Raw genomic sequence first — 21,079 nt, forward strand, 5'->3', positions numbered from 1 at the left:
GAGAGCAGCTGCTCTTGGGGATTCAATTAAAGCTACCCTGGGTATTCAAGGCATCTCTTACATGGCTCCACAGCCCTGCTGCTGCTCCGTGGCCCTGCTTTTTTCCATGTGGCAGCTGGCTGCAGAGCTAAGGCAATGGGCCCTCTGCCACCTTTTGGAGCAAGGCTCGAACAGGCACCAGTCACTCCCAGCTCACGCTGTTAAGCCTTCCTTTCCACGCACGAGGAATTTCTGTGCACGATTCTCATCTTTCTGGGTGAGCAGAGGACAGGGCCCTTGTCACGGGCCCGTGGCACATTTCTCTTAAGCAGGTTTTGGGTAGGTGCCATGCACAGATGGATTCAAAGGGTTTTAGCTGTTCTCTAGCTGTTTGCTGCAACAAAGGGACACAATTTCGTGGAACCCTGCTGATACTGTAGAAAATGTTTCTCTTCTCTTTTAACTGCTCTTGCCTTTTTTTTAATGCAGCATTATTCAAACAGGTTGGCTACTGACAACTGAGATCATGATGGCAAAGACAGTTTAAAAAAATATCATGAATTAATTATTTTCTACCATACCCAGCTATATCACTTATCAAGCCTTCAATAGGAGTACTGGCCCAGCTCTCTTACCATGTGCACACTAATGGCTTGCTCCTCTATTATCCCTTTTGATCAGACACAGGTGGACAACAAGGCCTCCTCCTCATCTGTTGAAAAAGGTGCACATTGTTGTCAGGGTGATTATATCTAATTACATCCTGGTTAATTATCAAACATGAATAATTATAGCAGAACTACTCTCCTCCAGAGATAGGTGCATCTTCCAGATGTCACACTGTGGTCGCCATAGGGCAGTTTCCTGAGACCTTTTATCAGGATGCGCCTGCTGTAGAAAGGGGCTGTTGAGGTGCCACTGAAGCCCATTAGGGACTGAACAGTCCAGTAGTCTTTATTTGCCCTCCCTGACCTTACAGCTAATTGGGCTGGGTCACTTTCTGTTATTTGTACTGGTAATGCGGAGTCCTTACATTTGCCTTACTGGACTACATTCACTGATGTCATTGTACCTGTTAATGCCAAATCATCTTTTTTTATACATATTCTTTTTCTTCCTCTCTTGCATTTTCTCTTTTTCTTTCACTTGTTCCTTATCTCTCAAATGCCAGCTTTCCCTCCTCCCCCCAACAATCTCTCAGCTTCTGCCTGTGCTGACTGCAAGAGACGAAATTTTGTTAAGACAAACAAAAGAGAAAGAGCTGCTTGGAGGGGCTGGGGGGAGAAGAAAGTGTATCCATAGTACCACAGTGGTGTGGGAATCAACCTGTGTGCAAGACTGAGTGCTGGCTGGGATGCTATTGCATAAACCTCTCTCCCTATTATCCCCCTTCCCAAGTCAGAAGGGACCATGCTACTTCACCCATTTAAAAATTGGGTCATTGTGGCCTTTGCCCTATTCTTGGAACCCCCTACCAGAAATGGGTAGGGAAGAACCGCATGAGGTCTTTGTGTGCCAGTCACCTCCCCTCCAGCCTCTTGGTGGCTGCCACCAGCAGAGCCAGGCCCCTGCTGCCCCTCAGCTCCAGCCCTCATTTCTGGGACAGATTTCAAAAACATGGGCAGAGGCTGCAATGACCACAGATCACTTTGGCTGGGAGCTTAAGGCAAAAAATGAAAAGATGGCCCAACAGAGAAAGAGATACTGAATAAGAAAAAGTGAAGCAGCTACCTCAAAAGCACACAACTGTGAAGCAAGCAGGTGACCTGGCACATACCAACAGCAAGCTCCTCAGGCATGTGGTCAGGCAGGGTAGAGGCAGGGACCTGCCAGACAACCCTGCTCAGAGCTGTGGCTCTGCCGAGCTCACAGGGTGCCAGGTCACCATATTGCAACATGAGGATTGCCCTGTGCATGCACCCATAAATGACTGCACTTAATGCCTCTGTGAGGGTCAGCGACATGAAAGAGACTGGCTCCCCCAGGATACAAGCTCTGGTGCACTGCAGTGCTGGCTGCCACCCAATATCCACCACTAGCTCAGGGTGCTGTGCCCAGCCAGTGCTGTTCTGTCATCCTTCCTCACTCACTGCCCCAGAGAGAAACACCTCTGTCTCTCAGCTCCCCCCTGTGCTTATAAAAAGCCTGCGGGCTGCAGCACAGGGCTTGTATATGTCACGGAGCTGCGCCTCTGCCAGCCAGGACAGCGGCGCTGTCTTTGCATCTTCACTGGCCTTGCTTGTCTTCTTCTGAACCTACCCTTAATGTTGCCCTGGGGAAGAGAGAGCACCCCTCGTTCGTGCACATCCCCTTGTAACCAATGTGGTGCAGCTTCCAGTGTGAATCTTGTGGACTTCCAGTCCAACAAAACCGGTGCAGATACTTCCCACCTCTGTTGTCATTGCCCTGCTCAGCTGAGCCCAACAAGTTCAGTCCAAGAGGTCCCAGGGCCTCCTTAGTAACTGGAAATCTTTCACTTCCTGGCAGAGTCCTAACATGCTCTAGATTCCCGACAAAACCTGTGGCCTGAATCATTCGGCTGACCGGTCTACCTGAAAGCTGAGGCACTTCTTGTCTCTTTTGGTCTCATTTAGTGTCATCACCAACCTGGTTGGTAGATGATAGCTGGTAGCTGGTTTCAAAATATTATTCAGGCAAAAAATGACTAAGGAGCAAATAGCTAACATTTATATCAATAATAGCAAAGCCTACCTCCTGTTAAGTAATTCTAGGGTCAGGAAAGCTGTCACTGCATGACCTTATGAGGTTAACTGAAATGCAATCAGTTCTCCTCAAAACTTGAATCTATCTTCAGATATGTTAGAGAGCAACCTCTGGTGTAGATGCTGAGGTGCCCGTTGTGCTGTGGGTATTCAGTACGTGACATTACCCCCACTCTAGCGACATTTAAAAGAGCAGTCCTAATGTATGTATTTTGATTGACTAGATGAGGACGTAGCAATTATCTCAAAACCCATGTGTTCATATAGTCCACTCCACTGTCCTACCACTTACCTGCCCCATATCCCACCACTGATTCTGTAAGGTCTCCCCAGCCTGTCTGTATTCATTCTGTGAAAGCTGTGGGTATCTCTGACAACACATAAAGAAAAAATAATAAAAAAACACATTTCCTGTATTGGATTCAAAGTAACATATGAATGCTTTCCATTCAAAGAGCATTCCAGAGTGTGTGCTATGGGCAAGGGTAATGGAGAAACAGCAGCTCAAGAAACATCCTAGAAACTTCTCTATGTAAATACATGTTAAACATGTGCATGTTTTTCAAATAGTTTGTATTAAACACACTTAAATGCTTTATTTCATGCCATAATTCACTAGCTATGAAGAGACGTCAAAGACTTTTGTCAGAAGTGCCTTGTTTGGTCCTTATCCCAGAACATCCTTGCCATTCCTTTATAAAAAAACAAACAAAAAACAAACTTAAGAGCTATCAGTTTCTGCTGTAGCTTTTAGTCTTTCTGGTGCCTACTGAGGGAGACTGAGAATCTTTGAGGCAGTCTTATGATAAAGAGGCAGAGAGAGAGCACGTTAACCTAGGAGCTGCCACCATGGAGCGAACGTGAGGTTCATCTAATCCCTGACCAATATTTATCAGCACCAGATGTTTCAGAAGAAGCTATAAGAAACTCAAATCAGAAAGATATGGGACAGTCTGACCATATTAATATCTCAACTTTAAATACTGACTTAACATCTGATATAAAATGTTATACAAACAAGGCTTTGTTGTAGAAACTAATGGCTCTTCCAGGACTTATTAGTATAATTCTGTCTATTCTTGTTACAGTATAAATGCCAAGCCCCACTTTGAGCCTTAGTATTTTCTTGGGCTGAAAAGACATATCTATAGTAACCTTTTATTTTGGTTCTGAAGTGTGTTTTTGAATCAAATTTCTCAGTTGTCCCTATATATCACACTTCAGTTTACAGTGTGGAATGTCCTCAGAGTGAATTTCTATCAGACGAAAATAAACCACAATATGGCCCCAAGGAACACAACTCACAAGTTGCTGCTGATGGATGTCCAGCTCATGGAATCAGAGCAGGTCCAGTCCGGTGTAAAAGCCTGTAACACATATAGCGTGGATGTCAGGTTCTCAGCACCCACATGTGAACACACGCTAGAGGCCCACTCCTATTGTGCCACACTGCTTGCTAATATAGGCCTAGCCATTGATGCCTGATGGCAATGAGTCTAATGATACGCGTGTGAAAATATTTTTCTTTTTTTAAATCAGTTCTGAAATTTCTACTTTTTCAATTCGTTCACTCATCTTTTGCTCCTGAATTGTAACACAAACCAAGCAGGCTTTCTATTTACTAGCTTTATACCACCTTCTACGTTTACAATACTTATACCATGTCACTTCTTTTTCTTTTTTTTCTTTTTTTTTTTTTTTGAAGGTAAACTATCCAGTCTTTTCAGTTTCTGCTCACATGAGAGATTTTACATGTCTTTAGCTATTCTTGTAACCTTTCTCTCAACTCTGACTTGCCTTGGTGTAGTCTTCCTATATAATTTGGCAGTATTGGATGACCAATACTGCATATGTTATTCCAAATGTGCATGCATCACTGAGTTAGATTATTAACTGCTTGTATTTTACTTATTATTCTCTTTCTTGTTCTTTATGCAGTTTAACATCTTGCCTGAGCAATAAATTAGAGCCGTGTTCTGCATCCAAATGATCGTTGAGCTGTCCACAGTGAAACTCAGCTGCTTTTCTCAAGCCACTGTAGGTAATTGAGAGCCCTGTAGGCTCTATAAAGCATATAAGCACACCCATTTTTTCTCCGCTTCCATGTGCAACACTTTGTCTGAACAGAGCTGAACTTTGTCTGACACCATGTCACCCATTCATCTAGTAGGATTAGGTGCCTCTGAAGTTTCTCACAGCCTTTTCAGAATTTGGCTAACTTTGTACACATTATTTGCAGATTTGGTTGGTTCACAGCTACCTTTCCAGATCTTTACTGAATATCCCGAGCAACCCAGGGGGCAGTATGGAACAACGAATAACCCAAAAGGCAATTTTTTTCCATGATGAAATGTAAACATTTAAACCTACTCTTTGTCTCCTATCTCAGAGTTAATTAAAACTCATATAAAAGCAAGAGTCACACTGGGCATAAAAGACTTGCTTTTTTTGCCCCCCTCTCAGCACCTAGAGCTGTCCCACACACAAAGGTGCAATCAGAGGAAACAAGAGTCCATTAAGACTAGCTAGAGGAGGAATTTTTCCCTAAGATCACTCCAAAACACTAAGAATGGCTGTGGCTCTTAGTGGTATCCGCTAACAGGTCTATGGCTCCAAGGGGGAATTTCCTTCTGTTCTATTATAATTAAACTGCCGCCATTCTCCTTTATTCCTCTGTTAGCCCTTGTTTGCCTGAGATTCCAGGAGTGCTGAGTTCCTGTCCCTATTTTCACTTTGTTTTGATTTTAAGGGAAGAATGTGCACAATATGGCATTGCCCACGTGTGGCAAACTCAAACATGGCAGTGAAGAGAAGGACAGGGAAGGTGCCAAGCATGAATTAAGTCTGCATTCTGTCAGAACAATGCTGCATCCTACAGACGTGTCCTGAAGCACACAGCACCCTAGTGATAATTTCACAGAATTAATTTTCTGAAAATGAAAAAAGGCAACAGCACAGAAAGGACAAGGCAAATTACCAACACTAATCGTTCTCCCTCTCCCTCTTCCCTTTCCCCTTGTATGATAATTATGATAATTAACAAGCTAACAAGCTTCTAGTAAAAACAGTTCCAGAATTTCAATGTATAATTAATATTTACATCCATAACCAGTTGTCATTTATGGTGCATGTTGATTTTCTTTTTTCAAAAGAAACTACGCTTTATACTCAGAAAAGAAAAATCCTTTGAGAATATGCACTAAAAAAGGCATCCTGAATTCAGAAACCTTGTCCTTATTTGCTATTTATTTATGTAGGGATATGCAAGTGTTTTAACATCTGGGCTTCTTACAAATTATAAGTGCACATATATAAACACATCTAGTTTACTTCTTTTTCTTCACAGAAAAGAAGGCCACAAATCCACCACCATACTCCGAAAAAAGACGCATCCAAAATGCACTTGTGTTTCAGGTAGATCCTGAATGTTATATCATCATTTAGTGACCCGTAAAACCAAGTCCAGGTGACCAGTCATTTGCAGAAATGAGGGACCATTACCACACAAAACTCTGCTGCTTTTTCTGGCATATTTTCCATAAGGAACCCAGAGCAGTAATTTTCCACCTGATGGGGAATACAGAGCAGGAGGCAAGTACTACACTAAAACAGGCTCAAATTCCTCAGTCCTCATGCAGAGAGGTAGCCATGCATATCATGCAGAGGTAGCCATATCACAGTGATGATGGACAAGAGCTGCATAGAGAAAAAACAGTCAAGAGCCACTTCTCTTACAGCATAAAAGCATTGCCCACAAGCAGCAGGGTAAACCAGCCTCAAAGGACACCTAAAAGTTCCAGCTCCTGCTTTACAACTTCAAGACTTCTTACACCCTAAGAAATAAGAAAGATACAATCTCGAGGGCAGATACTGACTGAGTACCTCTTAACCCATCCTTATACCATGCTCCCATCTCATCCCATGGCAAAAGGTTCTCATCAGACCCTCACAACACCATGGCACTTGGAGGGAGTTACTGCAGGAGACAGGACAACGATTCACAGGATAGGAAAAAAATTTGCAAGTGATGAAGCAAATCAGTATGCAGATGCAGAGAAGAGAAGTAATGGGCCAAGAAAAATTCTAGGAGGAATTACTGCCCTTATTCGTTAATATTTGACCCAATAGCGTATGTTCTTGGGCCAGCTGGTTTTCAGATTTTTTTTATTCCCCACGGGTACAATAACCAAATTTCCAAAGGAAGAATAGGTGGTTGTTTGAAGGGCACGTTCCACCAGGAGGAACCCCTGCCATGGGACAATGCTGCTGCAGAATGGGAGAGCCAGCCTCATTATTCTAGCTCCCTCCGGTGGAGACCACAGCACACGCTCCTGGTGTGATGTGCTTGGCAGAAGGGTGGGGAGCGGGAAACAAGGGCACCAAAAAGGGTGGGAATACATACCTGGAAAACTTAAGGTGGCTTTGAGTTTTCCTAAGGCACAGGAATTTAGTGACAGGAAAGGAGCTTTAAATATCCACAGCACTAGAGAGAAATTTATGGAAGTATCCAACTTCAGAAGGGAGTCTACACTTGGTATTTAAGTTAGAACTGAAGGTACATTTCTAGAAGAAGGAAGAAGGAACTGAATTCTGGTATCTACTCCTTTGCTAGATTACATTAAACATTCATCTAGACTTACTTGGCGGATAGATTCCTTCCAAATGTTGACAGCAGAGTCATCTTTCAGGCGTTTTTCAAGTGACTGGCAAACTTTGAATACACCCTCGACAAAGAGCAGAGATTATGGAATACATCCACCTTGGTGAGATACTGGCACAGAATTGATTAAACACGTGCAAAAATCAGAACGGAAATTGGTCTTGTGTACAAACCTAGACAATTCCTTCTAAGCTGTGCCTCCTGTAGCTATTTCAAACCTGAAGGAGGGCTCCTTTGAAAAGCATGATACAGAGGATTCTCAGCAGCTGTTGAACCACATGTTTGAATGATAAGGGCAAAAAATAACATGGTAGATTTAGATTTCTTCTGTAAAGCATTTCACCTGGTGACATGCAATATTTTAATTAAGAAACTGGGACACTAGAAGATCAAAGCTCTTGGATTAAACTTATTAAAAATTAACTGATAGTTCTCAAAGTGCAGTTTAAAATGGGAAATCTTTATCGTGGGTGACAACCTCTGGTGAGTGGGTGTGCCTTTTATACATATAATGCTTGCTTATTTATTTAATTATTTATCACTTGCCTGGGGAAAAATGAGTGATAACATTGAAGGTTAGTGTAAAATAACACTTATATTTTGAGAAATTTATCTATGTGCCATTTAAGAATTATAGTAGAAGTTAGACAGTTCGGAAGGTCCCATCAAGCCACAAATATCGCAGTGTTTTGGAACCCCTATTTTACTGCAGAAACTGGAGCATTTCTCTGTTGGAGGGTCAGTCACTTACTAACTATGCACTGATCCAACAGTGGGAATGTTTAGGGGCTGCTTAGGCAAGGAAATCAGTTGAAGAGCATACAGCTACACAGAAGCAGATTAATAGCAGCAAAGCAAAGCAACTTGCTGTTGGTAACCAAGAAAAGGATTCTAACTGCTTAAACATTGACTTGAAGGGCTAAAGCTTCAGATGAAAAAGGGGAAATACAGGCACACTTTCATACAGGAATTTCAGTTGAATTAGGGAACCCTCCAAGGACAGGGAAAGTAAGATCACCTAGACACAATTCTGAAGAAAAACTATCAACTAGAAAAAGAAATTGAATAATTTAGAGGGCTTCATCCAATTCCAACTTTTCAGAATGATGAGAAATAAAAGTAGGATGCAGATATATACATATGTGCTTATTATTTTCTTCAGATCTCCATCTTTCAGATTCTGCTAAGTAATTAGTAACACTATTTTAGAATCCTGTACACTCCTTCTGTGCCTCTGTATACTCTTATTGGATTGGTCTGCAACCCTGGAGTGCCCCTAAGGATGCAGCTTTGGAAAGGGGCAGCTGTGCAGGAGTGGGGAGTCTGCTCCTCACAGTGAGGAGGCAAGTCCGCTTCCTGAGATCCTAGAGCCACTGAGCTGTGAGATCCCAGTGTAAGAAATTTCAGCTTAGAGGAAATTTTGGTTCATTCTGATTTGGGCTAAATCTTGAACACACAAAAATTTCCCACAAGTGGGAAACCTTGCTTCTTGGTCAGCTGTGATAGTAAAAATTTGGGATGGTCTTTAGTTCATGTCATGGATAATGACCCATGTTCTTAGATCATGGCCCAACAAAGCTTCACTTACTGGACAGATAAGCTTTATTCTTAGAAAACTTAGTATTACCTGAAGAACAAAGGACCACTGGCTGTGTTTCTCATCCTGCGCCATTAAGATCTTTTTGATAGCCTGGGTCCAGGCCATGGGGACTTGGGAAATAGTGACTCAGACCTTAAAATGAAAAGCTCTGCTACACATCCAGAATTTCAAAGGGCCCCTGCTTGACTAAATGTGTTCTAAATTAGAGGAGGGAAGGAATCAAATCTGTCCACACAATAGAGAAGCCTTCCACTTCGGGTGCACGATGCAGGACTTGGAAAACCGAGAAGCTGTTCTCATCTCAAGATGCAGCATGCAGGACTATAATAGAAAAACAGCCTGGAGCAGCTAATCTATATTAACTTCCAGCTTGGACATTCTTATTTTGTACCGAGTACCTGTGTATGTTTAGCCAGTTCTGGAGATGTGTTAAGTGGAATGTCCGAAAGACTTTCCTTGTGAGGAATAAGGGCATCCATTTAGGGAGCTAATTCAGAGCGCTGTTTTGAATTCAGCCCCCTCACTTCCTTCTTATTTTGCAATAGCTTCCCCATGGGGACAGGTGCTGAGCTCACAGAAATCGAGGTACTGTCATGGGAGTTATATTCTCTGGGAAAAAGCACTTTTGTTTTTCATCGTGATAGATGCACTGATGTCTTGCATTTTGCTCTGTTGCTGGTGTCATCTTAACAGACACACTCTAAGTAATAAGTATTCTGTTTCCACTAGTCCTTAGGACTGCTCTTCATTTTAGGTCATTTTGTAAAAACAGGGCAGCATGAGATGGTGTAATGATCCTGTGATTACCAGGCAAGAAGGGGTGAGGCAGAACATCAGAGAGGTGAGTATCAGAGCCATTTTGCTCACAAAAGGCAGGACAGCTCAGCAGATTGGAATGAACTGGAAGGAACTGGGTGCCCTCCTGCATGCCTTCCTGCAGCCCCCAGCAGGGTTAGGGTGAGCTCTCACCGGTGCCACTACTGGGGAAAGAGAGTGCAGGGATGTGCCAGGGACCTGGCTGTGTTCCCTTGTGAGCACAGCCCTGCTGCGTGCCTTTCCCTGCACTGCAGGTTTTTCCTTCTGGCGCTCTCTCTGCAAGCGCATGGAAAGAGAAGGCCCACCACTTTGTCTTCTTACAGGCCATTCACATAAGGAAAAGTTAGGAGCTCAGCCTTAGTCAGTATGTGCCAGCATTGGAGTCAATGGAAAACCTGATTTATTTTTTCTCCCAGTAGGTAAGAATGTGCTTCTGTGCAGAATAACACAAGATATTCTCCTTCAGTCCCCTCCTCACTGTCTATTTGTTTTCTCTCTGTTAAGTCTGTGAGGAAATCCTCCTGGTACAGCCAGTTAATAAGATTAGATAAATGTCTTTGAAACCAAAATGCTGATATAAAAATCAGAACAACAGAGCACCAGCTGGCTTTTCTTTTGCTTATTCAAATGCAGCTGGAATGCTGCAGCTAGTAATGTTCAAACTGGGAATGATAATCGATAAGCAGTGAAACAAGAGCAAGATGCCTCTAGAGGAATTTTCCCTTGGTGAGAAAGATGGATTAACTCTAATTCTCAAGGCAACTGAACAAAAACATTTGCCTAAATTCAGACATAATTTAAATACTGATCTAGAGAAACGTGACAGCCTGAAATTGCAGTGAAACAAGATCCTACAGTCACAGCCACTGATGTTACTTAATGCTGGGACTGGCTTTTTTTTTGGTAAAAGGTAGCTGTTGTACTGTACAATATGGAACACATATTAATGATATATATAATGATTAAAGGCTGTTTAGTTAAGGACACCAGGTGAGGGAATGATATTGCTGATTATTATAGCCCTATACACACAGAGGCACACAGTTCTGGGCAGCTTATCCAGCAGGGTGCTGTGTACACAGCAGGCTAAAGACAGAAACATTAACTAAATCACAAGATTCGGATCATTTATCTTATTGTTGCATGGGGAAAAGTTTATCTTTCAAGCCAGCACACCTGCTTTCCTTGTAAAACTTCACTCGCACCATTACTAAGCATGTTATTGTTTCTTGTTCAAACATGCTGCTGCAGGAGTGGGACGGAGTCAAGGTGGGTGTCCCTCTTTGAGCAAGCACCCAGCCCTGCATCTGCACATCCTCACTCCTGCAGGAGCACCTGCCACCGACTCCGGGGGCATCCATGCATAGCAAAAGTAGACAAGCTCCATTACCCGTTCATGTTACCCGCGAAAAGGATGCTTGGCTAAAATCAAGCATGCTTTAGAGGCTTTTACAAAAGCAATGCAAACTTCTTCTCATTTGTACTTCTGCCCATGAGATAAAGTGGGAATTAAATTTGAGATTTTAAATAAGTTTGAGAATTTAATGGAAGGCATTAGTGTGGCAAGCTAGACTGAAAATCTCATTGATGTTGAGCTTTAGGAAGAAGCCTAGGATGTCTCCAAGACAAAAGCTAGGTGTTGAACCTTGACCAAAGAAATTCTGAAAGACTGGCACCAAAGCCATGTGGATGAATAATCACCTCGAAAGTAAGAATAAGTCATTTTTCAAAAAGTCACATTAGGGATGAGGAAGTGTGCTAGTCAAAATTATTCCAAGTAATCTGACCTATACCTAACCCAAGAAAACAAAACAGTAAAAATTTTCAGGCATTTAAATAAAATGAAAACCACAGCAACTGAGGCTCCTCTGAAGTGGTAATAGGGTAGACATTACAGACGTTCTGGAGAGGATCTGAAATCTAAACAGAGGCTTCTCCTCCAGGCCTTATGAGGGAGGGTGACTAAAAGATGGAAGCAAAGGCAGAATGGCTAACACAAAAGAGGCTATGGACATGGAAGTTACCACATCCTAAGAAGCTGTGTACTAAAGAAGTGACTAAGTAGGATCCATCCCAGGAACCTCAAAAAACATGTCATGTGAAGCAGTAAGATCAGTGGCAATAATTTTCACAAATATTTAAAGTGAGGAAGGGGCATGGGAGATGTAAATAGGTGTGTGGCATTGTTCAAGAGCAAAATAACCAATCCTGCACCCTTATTTAGGAGGAAAAAGGAAAAGGAAAATGGAAAGAGACCTTTGTTCATTAGATGATCACAGAATGACCAACAGCCATCAACAGCAGATGTTACAAAGACAGACATGCTCCTAGTATGTAGCATGTGAAGTTTTTCCAGCACAGTCAGGAAAATATTTCTGCCGTTATGTGAGGTGGTGGCACAGCCTCATTTGCAAGACTGTGAGCGCTATGCAAGACAGGTCACCCATAAACGAGGAACTGAAACCAGAACAGGTGCAGGTAAAAGCTGCTAGGTATATCCAGGAAATAACAAACCTATTTTACAAGTGGACACTAAAAAAGCTTGGCTTATTTAGCCTAGCAATATGAAGACTAAGAAAGGATATGGTTCCTCACTATAAACACATCAAAGTGATGAGTGTAAACATTAGGTAGAAAGGAGAGCTCCCTAGCTAGGGGACAATACTGGCATAAGAACAAATGCATATGAATGGGCCATGAAAAAAGTTGGATACTAAAAGAAGGTTTCTAAGCATCCTGAACAAGGTTCTGATACAACAGTACAGCAAACAGAGGAGTAGGGGAGATACATGAATTATTTTTGGTATTTGATACAGGTAAAAAAGACAGCGTGCGATCTGGTTGGCTTTAAACGCAGCAGACTTTACCTAGGAGTCCCATTCTAGTCTTATCCTTGACATTTCTAAACGCTTTTTACTAATTGGAGGGGAAACTATGTATACAAAGGTCAAACTCAGGATCTTTGGAAATTTTGGATAAAAACACCTGAATAAATAGAACTTATATTAGGCCAGTCTGTAAAAGTCAAAAGGAAACAATAGCTTCCTCTTGATTGCTAGCAGCTGCAATCCCTGCCATTCAGCAGGGGTGCTGGCAAGTAAATCCCACAGACTCATGAACGTACATATGCAGGGTGCTCCTGGCCTGTTTCCTATGAACCTGCAGAAGCCGCAGCTATGGCATATGATGCTGTACCATGCATTTGTGTGGCGGAATCACAGTGTTCTCACATACAGGACTGCATCTAACCTTGAAATGCACGTTTCTGTGTCACTTCCCCATGGCTGGCTAGCTGGAGGCCAAGGATGCTTCAGGGCAGTAGAGGCCTCAAGCATACCCAAATGATTGCTTTGGACACAATGCAGCAACAGCTAGATGCTGTGTAACTCCCTTTGGGAGTTCTCCAAGGACCTGGCACCACAGAGAAGTGTGGTGTGTCTACACATGATGCCACTCTTGACTTACATTTCAGGAGCTAGCCTGAGAGCCTGGGGAAGCAGCGGACCCAGAGGCTGGAGTATGGACTACTCTCAGATCCTGAGAACTTGTGCAGTAGATTGGCTCTCCCCACGCTTTTTGGTAATTGTCTCTAGGGTATGCCTGCACTCCCTATGATATAATTACTCCCCTCCCCCAGCCCCCATATTCTATATCCTTTTGCATGAAAGTCAATGAAATGAAACTATCAAAGTTTCCTTAGCATAGCTTTCACACAGTTCATGTTTATTCCCATGGATGGGGTATGTGTATTTGCTAAGACGGTTGCTCACTCCTGATCTGTACATAGCACCACAATGAAAATAAGAAATTCAGTTCAGTTAGATGATTTATAATCTCACTTAGGGTGTTTAGTTACAACCATAGTGCAAATAATAAACAAAATGCAGTTGTAATGCTCAGGTCCCTCTCCTGAGATTGCTAAAATCTCTTTCTTAAGCACATTAATCTGGTTTAAAGTAAGGGAGGCTGAGCATCTGTACTGGGCGCTATTTCCTATTACTTGGTACAAATAGTTTACTAAATTAAATACAACAGCAACACCCCCTCCCCCTGCCTTTATACGTATGCAAATGCAGAAGGAAAACTTAAGCCAAAAAGAAAAAAGGAAGGAAGGAAGGAAGGATTACAAAGATTACAAATCAGGTTAAATTGGCCAGTTGTTCTAGCATGAATAATAGATTGCAAATAAATAAATAAAAATGGTGGGAGGTAAAGCTTTAAAGCTCATAATATGATTCCTCATATCAAGCAACTGCTGATTATTTTGAATAGAAATTAACAGCAAAACTGGCAGATAATTGTGTAGCAGCTCTCTCTATCATGGATCCAGAGCGCAGGTGCTAGGCCACATCTGCTCCTGAGGACAGCACAGAGACCATTATTCTTACCCAGAAAACACCCTGTCTCACTTTTATAGCAGACGACTCAGGAGGACACAGAAACGCTATCAATTTGATGGCCGTCAGTTCCATAATCCTCCTACTGCCATCTCCCCAGAGATGTATTTAATATCAGATGCATTTTTCAACCAAATAAATATTCCAGACTTCAGCATTAATACACTATTAAAATGACACCATCATGCTACATGGAATACTATAAATTAGACCTCAAATATAGCAGGCCAGAGAGGAATAGCTATTACTCTCTTCCCTCATCTTCTCCTACCCTCCAGAAGAAAAATATATTTAAAGGAAGCAGAAAAAATGATTTCTTTTAACCATTCCTGTGGTTTTGAGGTAGATATACTCTTTCCCTGCTAATGCAGATCCCTAAATATCAAGAAACAAGCACTGACAGGGCTGGCTCACAGGACATTTTTGGTTCAGAGAACAGTGTTGTTTTAAGAGGTGAGCTGGATTTGCTTTATCTTCCCTCCTGTCTCTTTTTCCCCTCCCCGTTCCCTCACCTCATCTCTCTCCTTACCCCTCCCTTTGGGGCTACATAAACCAGAGGGCAGGGCATCCAGCTGCTTCCACAGCAGAACAATGTTTGGGCAGAGTCCATGTTGACACAAGTGCATTATATCCTGAAGGGTCAACTGCAGCTTTTTCTTTTTTGGCGGGGAGGGGGTACTTTTTCTTTACCAACTGTGCAGAATTAACCTTCCACTTCTGCACAGCTGCCATTCGTCCAAAATTCATGACCTCATCTAACTGTCATCTCCTATCATTGTACTACCCTGCCAGTTTAAGAGTATTATTATTCTCCCATTACAACAATTAGCAATCATTCCCTTCCTTAACATTTGATAAAAGTTACATCTAGAACATGCACTTAGAACTGGTTAGACAACCAACACCTCCTTTTCCCATCTTGGGCTTTTCTGAGAAAGGATTATCTCAGCTAAAGGTCAAACATAAAAACACAATATACCAGCCCATGGCTCCCTGCCTTTGGACACCAGAGAGAGCATCAGTGCTTCACACTCGAGCCTTTAGCACTTCAGCAAAGGTGAAGTTCCTTCTGTGGTGTGTAAATGTCAAGAGAGAAGAGTTTACAAGGCCACCTTCCAGGGAGTGACACTTTGCACTGCGGTATGCCAGGGTTTGTTCCAGAGTTCTGTAAGAGTAAGACCCCAAAGTCCACTGACCTCAGGTACTATGAGATCCAACAGGGTGCTCACAGCTCACTCAGGTGCATCCAAACCCATTTCAGGGCAGCTGGCACCTGAGCAGGTTGCTCTTGTGTGTGAACCTACCAGCCTGTCTGGGCAAATGCTGCGGCCGCCGGCTTGGACTAAGCTCTGTGCTTGCAGCTACATTGCAGCATGTTTAGCCCTAACTTGGGTATGCCCACATGGGCTTCAATAACCGCCTTGGGGACTGCAGCTTAAACATAGCCAAAGGTAAGGAACAAAGCCAGACAGTTTAATACAACAGTGCCATGGCAGGTTACTTGGGTATTGCTACTTTTATTTCATCTCTGTTTTACTTCAGATGGTAACCAGACAATTAGTGCACTTCTAATGAAACTGTTTACAGGAAGCCTGCAAACGCTGGCTAACTCAGTAATTTTTTTCCCTTGTGTAGTGTGGAGTGGTCCGTGGGGCCAGCATGCTGTATATAACCCTCTTCCACAGCACATCTAACCCGCTTGGCCCTGTGGTCCCCAGGCATGGTGAACTTTACGTGGGAGGACCTTCAGTGGTAGGCATTGTCATGTCTTTGTTTGAGAAATACCTTTGTAAATGTACCAACCTGCTGCTCTGAAAGAGGCAAAACAGCTTCAGTCACATGTAGGCAACAGCCCCAGCCAAAACACTCTGTCTACTGTTCCTGGGAAGTGGAAGTCTTCATCAGCTTTTCAAAATGCAGATAAGCTAGAGTTTAACTAGTGGAGTTGCTTGCAGAGACGCGTATCAGAAACATATCTGTCTATTACACAGAGAAGTAGCTTCACTGGTAAAACTCCTCCCAGATTTGAGATTAAAGTTCTCAGGACAAGAACTCCTTGATTCCTCTACCTATTCAAAAGAAGGCACATTTTCTCCACTACGTAAGTTTTTTCTGTGGCAACATACCTCACATTCCATTAAAAGTGGACTATCTGAAGATGCTTGAATCTTCCTCTTCTAATAAAATCTGTACTACAATTAGCATAAGGAACTTCAGAAAGCCCCACTTCTAATACTGACTGCACATCATAATTTAGTGCCCAGGCATTTCAGATATGAAACAATCAAACAAATTAAAAGATTTTTTTTTTTTAAGAAACTTCCACTATTCTTTTTTTTCCAGGCAAAGTCTTTGTGTGTTTGTTCTTCCAAAACACAATACTGTGGTATCTTGCAGTTTCTGAAGTGGCAGTGTAGGCACTGTACTCTTATGTTTCATTGAGTGCTCGTTCAAAACAGCTGTATGTTCTATATAAAACATGTTTACATAGTAAATGTACTTCCTGTAGACACAAAGAAATGTTAATGAATAACCATTCCTGCATTTCAAATTTTGCAGGGCTGTGGGAAGGATCAGTGCATGGCAAAATAGTTAATGTTCACCCACTTTCTGGCACATGAAATCTGTTACTACAACTAATCCATTACAGAGAAAAGAAAACATGGAAAACAAACTGGCACTGGCTGGTTCTACTATGCTTTTTTATTTTTTTCCTTCTTTGTGGAGAAACTGTGAGATGCATATACATGGGAGAGGAACAGAGGAGGTATTCAGTGGAGAATGCCAGAAGGCATGGACTCCTCTTGGTAAGCAAGGCTGTTGGTTTTAATTGTACACATTGTCTTAGATTCTCACCTTCAGAAAAAATGCCAGTTTGATCTCACAGAATATTAATTACCCATACTTACACCCTATTGCCTGGAGCCCAATGGAGGCAGAAAACAGGTATTTTCAGCTCAGTCAGTTTCTATCTGAAAATCTATTAAAAAAAAAAGACTTATTTAATAACAAATCTTCTGCATTCGTCCTTGGAAATTTAAAAAAAGCAAAAATCAGGTGATGCAACCTGCAGCACTGACCCTGCAAAATTTCAAAAAGAAGACTGACTGACTGATACTGTAATCAAAGTTCTTTTTGAAACACAAATATATTACAGAATTAAGAGTTTGGAATATAGCTGTGAAATAAGACACATGATCCCCCTTCCCTGAGAAGTAAGCCACTAAGTTTATTAGGCTTTTCTACATGCTACTTTATCTAAAATACATACTTAATTCTTCCAGTCCCCTGAAGAAGAAGCACAGATACGAATCAATCCACTTCAAGGGAAACCCAAACAGCATCAGGCAGATCCTTAGTGGAGTAAAACCTCTCTACTGAAGTAGATGGAACAGGAATCTGCTCAATATCTGCAGACCAATTTATGAAAAAAAGGTGATATACCGTACAAGGATCCTATGCACTAATGTAGCATAAGGGAAAAACAAGCTTTGTTGGGGATGTTCCAATATATCTACACAAGATTTCACAGCATACAAAAATTGCTTCATGTGAATCTTTTTGAACTGCAACCTCTCTGCATGGTCTGAAAATGCTACCGTGGACATGGATTTGAAAGGCCACCCAACAAGCAATGCACAACTATATATTCTTTACAGGGTAGCATAGGAATAGCACACTTCAGTTTTAACAGAGTGAGAAATCATTACCACAGAAATAAGGCTGAGACCTTAGAGCAATTTTCCCAATGAACACATTCCTTGATCAGAAAACACTAAATAAAAATATCACTTTTGGACAAGAGATGTATTTTGCTTTTGAGACAATATTTTTTTACATGATATCACTGCAATTAACAAAGGACAATCTAGAATCCTTTCTTTTAGGAATGTCAATAACATCTTACATTTTGCAAGAAGCTAACTATAATTTATTAAATTAAACACGGAGAACTCTGAAATTACTTGAGAAGGGGGGGCTTGAAGGACTTCTTGCAAATTTGAAAAGTCCTTGGAAGTACTTTGGTGACTGGGATGAACCTCCACATAACTATTAGAATGTTGTCTGTCTGCAAAACATTATTTTAGAGATGTTCGATTTCTCCAAAAGTGATCTGAAACAAATGAGAAAAGTTTCACTTGAAGCAGTAATCACAATGAAGGATACACATAAGGAATAACAATGCTGACAAGGTTAAAAGAAAACTTGATTTCTTTATACATGTTCTAAGAAAGAGCTAAGAAAGCAAATGTCAGGATGCAATGCAATTTTGAATTACCAAACACTGCCACCATGTGTTTGCATCAAAGACTATCAGGCCACTTAAAAGCAGCTAGAAGATATGCAACCAAAGATAAAATAAATCAAATTTATTGCTCTGTTCCTGTAAAACCTTTCTGTATAACACAGTAGTAATGACAACCCCCAAAAGTTTGCATGTGAAGTTCTAAAAATATGTCAGCCACGTGTACATTTCTATAAGGATGCATGGTGCTGATTCGGCCCCCTTCTATCATCATGATGGGGACCAGTAACTAGAGGGAATAATGAATAAGTATTGTTTCCACACACAAATGCCTACCGTAATTGATGTTTCATCGTGATTGTACAGTGCCCAGCTCAACAAACTTACGCTTCAGCATGATGGTACCAAAACCACAAATATCCACACAACTACAGCATAATTACTTCAAAGACCAGCTTTTATTCAAGCTCCTACATATATGAACAAAGACATTCATATCATGATGCAGACAATGGATTCAGAGTGCTTAATTTTTATCTGCTCCAATGTAAGACACACAGGATTCCTACTCTTACTTGAAAACTAAGTCCATTCCAATCTGAATTAAGAACACACTGTTTCTTATTATTTAATACTATCTTTTATCTGAAACTTTCCCTCTAGATGGAAGGCAAGGAGGGGAACTGTACTTCACTACTGAAAAGCCAGAATGATTAAATATGCTCCTCTTCTTATTTAGACAGGATGTTCAAGATGCAGAGGAATTCCACTGACTTGCACAGAAAGACAGATGCCTTATTTTCTTCGATGTTTTCCAAACTTCTGCCATAAATTCTTTGAGTTAGGATGCTTGACATTAGCTTGTAAGATCAAGAAGTAAGGGAAGCACACTGCCAGCTTCTTTTTTTTCTTCCTATTAATTAAGCTTGGATGAAGTGGCTGAACAGTAATCACTCCCTCATTAACATTACCCAGTTTTCAGAGATTCTTTGTAAACAAAACATTTCAACCACCTTCCTCAGACCATGTTGTAGACTCCACATCTATGTCTGTATCACTTCACTGAATACTAGTGAATACTAGTTCCAGGGAAATACAGAGCCCAGGGGGCAAGGACAACAATTAAAACAGACATAAGTAATACTTTGATGAAATACCACACTTGCACCAATACATTTTTTGGTACAATTCTAGATATGTGAGACTTCAGGAATGGAAGAATTTTGAAAAAGACTGGACAACTATTTGAATGCCTAGGGGATGACAATACAATTTTGGACAAATCAGCTCCAGACTTAATTCTATTTAGGACAAAAAAAACAGAACACTTGCATTGAAACTTGATTTATCAGCTTTACTTGTGTGTGCACCCTCTGGATGTCTTTGGTTATTCCAGGCTTCTTTTACTCTCAGGAATATTGAATGTTCACAGTCAAGACTCTTTCTATTATCTTAAAACTCAAAACGACTCCAAACGGATGGCAGAGATGAATAACAAAAGTGGAGAAAGTCATTTTAAGAAACTTTTAAGAGGACAAACACAACACTTTATCATATCTTAGGTCATTTGTTCTTCAGTATACACTGTAGAACATATGCTTATCCTGTAACTCTATTCTGTAAGTCTTGTAAGTGTGAAGAAACCATGAGCCGTGCATTTAGATCTGCTGGAAAAGTCTAAGAAATAATAGTGTCAAGCTAGAATTAATCAGATTGACCCGATCTGTTCCAAATTTGTCTAACGAGACGGTAGCAGCATTCCCATCAGAGAGCTCCAGAAGTAGGAAAAACAAATAGAAAAGCTACAATTTACCTGTTATTTTGACACTTAACATTCAATAATGGCAAGGAAGTATGCAAATGTTTGCTGAGCAGGTCCCAGAGGAGGTACAGATAAATTTTAGGCATATAAATACTCCTGTGAAGTTGATGCCCTAACTGATCCATCTGTATGTTATGAAGTTTGCAATTGCTTTATGCTAAGTAAGTATAAACTTGAAATAAATCTGAAATAAGCAGGAAGAAATGTACCTAGTATTCAGGCAAGCCCTCCTCTCCCATCTTCTTATATATTTCCATTAAGTGTTAGTGAGTTCCCTTTTGCCTTAAGTCTCTTGGACTTTGAAGAATTTACTACATTTTAATAACCTGAAGAGATAAGTGGTTACACAAACAGTGGGTGGTTTTCTGGCATAAATGATATAGTCATGTAAAAAACTCCCTGAAGACTATTCCTCTTTCACACCAACTACTGTTTTCTATTTGCAAATATATGGATTACATGAACCGGTAATAAATGGAGGGACTGCTTTTTTTGCAAGTTCACTAGCAAATACAGTTTTTAATTGCTTAGAAACATTAACCAAAGTAGTTGAGGTGGCAAGAACTGAATCAAGCACATATATTGGTATGGTACAGGTATGCCTTTTTATATGGGATAACCCTTCTCTGTAGGTAGGTTTTCTAAGATGATGCTGCAAGGGAAAATGGAGTGCTATGCAATCAGTTTTGTTTATGTATTTGCTTCTACTGCTCTTATTTACATAATGCTGTGAAGTTTATAGTATATCCAATTCCTTATTACAGGTTTAGAGGAGCAAATCACATTAAGGTGCTAGTTAGTGAAGGAGAAGCTGCCAATGTACTACTACTTAGGCA

This window comes from Dromaius novaehollandiae, chromosome 3, assembly GCF_036370855.1.
Source record: "Dromaius novaehollandiae isolate bDroNov1 chromosome 3, bDroNov1.hap1, whole genome shotgun sequence".
NCBI classification, from domain to species: domain Eukaryota; kingdom Metazoa; phylum Chordata; class Aves; order Casuariiformes; family Dromaiidae; genus Dromaius; species Dromaius novaehollandiae.